Genomic DNA, 2,159 nt, shown 5'->3' with positions numbered 1-2,159 from the left:
TTTCTTTATGAAGGTAGAAAGTTGCCTTTGTATGGAGCAAATAGTGATTTGTCTTGTGAAGCGGTTGTTGTGTTGGAGCGGACCTGCAGCGCCTCTTTTATAGCGGGACGCACCTGTTTCATTTTCCACCTGCGGGAAACACTTTCAGGTGGTTTAAAACTCTACATCAAACACGAAGGCCACATGTCACATGTTTCGGATTTGAATTAACATCCTAATGAAAAAACAAATCTCCCACAATTAAAGCATGAACAAATATTACAGCAAAGCTAAAACGTCATATATCAAAAAAACATATTAAAGAATACGTTAAAAACACGACTATATTTGATATTGATATGATGGGATTATTATGATATTATATTCTATTAAAGCTAATAATAAAATGCAGACACCCAAAATGAATAAACCGTTACTGATAATGATTTTAAGGCCATTAAAACATTTATTTATCGATCTAATTGTGTTAGTTTGCACATTTTCGTATTTTGTTGTGTGTGTTTGATGCCGTCATCACGTCCCTTTCCTGTCCAACAGGACGATACCTTCTGAAATGGTTGGAATCGCATCATTAGCTCTGTGTTGATTCGTTAATTATCAGTAATAATAGGCTAATTACACTGTAATAAGTGATTGCACTGTGTCCTGCAAAGGTGCCATAAAGGAGGAAGTTCCCACGGGGAGAAACGGAAAGCGCCTCCGTGACTGCGGCCTGACGCGGTGAGGCTCGTTCATATGAACCGGTCCGCGGCATTTCACGTTGTTTTCACCAGAACATGCTGCTTTAACGTGAGAACAAGGCCGCCTGTGGGGATTCTCCTTCACCTTTTAGTTTACTGACACACATCAACACGGACAGCACACAGTGGCTGAAGAGTGAAGACGTGTGTTAAGATGAGATGAACCTTTATTGATCTGCAGAGCGGGAATTCAGCTCTGCTCGAGGACAGAAATGAGTTCAGATGAACAGAGAGAGTAAAAATTTAATAATAAGAAGTATGTGGAACAAAAATAAGAACAGAAGTTCAAATAGAAACTATGCCAGAGCATTTAAGGACAGAATTACAAGGCAAGAGTGACAAAGTGTTAACAGCAACTGTAAACAGCAGTGCACTCGACTAATATGTAATATGATTAATTAATGATACTTAGTAGTGTTTGTATGTATTAATATAGAAATATGATGTAGTATACAATTTAATAAAACAATATATTAACATAATATAATATATTATATGGGCAATAAGGGGAAATGTAGTAATATTGTACGGCATAATATGCAATAAGCCTACAGTGCAGTACAATAGTGTATTTTTAATGGTACTTTTATTGCACTGTTTGTGCGTTGTTATTTTCTAAAGCCCACAAGGACGAGACATGTGAGCCAGATTAGGATATTAATACTACAGAACATGCAGCATTCGTCTACTCAGTGAATACTCTTTCTGTCACATGCTTTAAAAAACAAACATAAATCGAAGGGTGTCAAACTGAAGATAAATCACATGATTAAATAACTGGGCCCAAATGAGTGTTTTCTAATAATAACAGGCCTCCTTCAAATGAAGCGATAGGCTGGCTTCATGTTATGACAACAGGAGGACGTTTCCTCCTCTGCTTGTTTCATTTAAAGGGTTTTTAAGCTTTAGGAGGTAGAAGTATCCACTATGTCACTATTTACTGTTTCTGTTGTTGTTCAAAACTGTGGAAAGTGATGTCCAAATGTTACTTCAGATTTCTTGTTTAGATAGACAGATAGATAGACAGACAGATAGACAGACAGATAGACAGATAGATAGATAGATAGACAGATAGATAGACAGATAGATAGACAGATAGATAAATAGACAGATAGACAGATAGATAGATAGATAGACAGATAGACAGATAGATAGACAGATAGATAGATAGACAGATAGATAGACAGACAGACAGATAGATAGACAGACAGATAGACAGATAGATAGACAGATAGACAGATAGATAGATAGACAGATAGATAGACAGACAGACAGATAGATAGACAGACAGATAGACAGATAGATAGACAGATAGATAGACAGATAGATAGATAGATAGACAGATAGATAGACAGATAGATAGACAGACAGATAGACAGATAGACAGATAGATAGATAGACAGATAGATAGACAGACAG

The sequence above is a fragment of the Enoplosus armatus genome, chromosome 20, assembly GCF_043641665.1.
Source record: "Enoplosus armatus isolate fEnoArm2 chromosome 20, fEnoArm2.hap1, whole genome shotgun sequence".
In the NCBI taxonomy this organism is placed as follows: domain Eukaryota; kingdom Metazoa; phylum Chordata; class Actinopteri; order Centrarchiformes; family Enoplosidae; genus Enoplosus; species Enoplosus armatus.
This window is presented reverse-complemented; position numbering follows the sequence as displayed.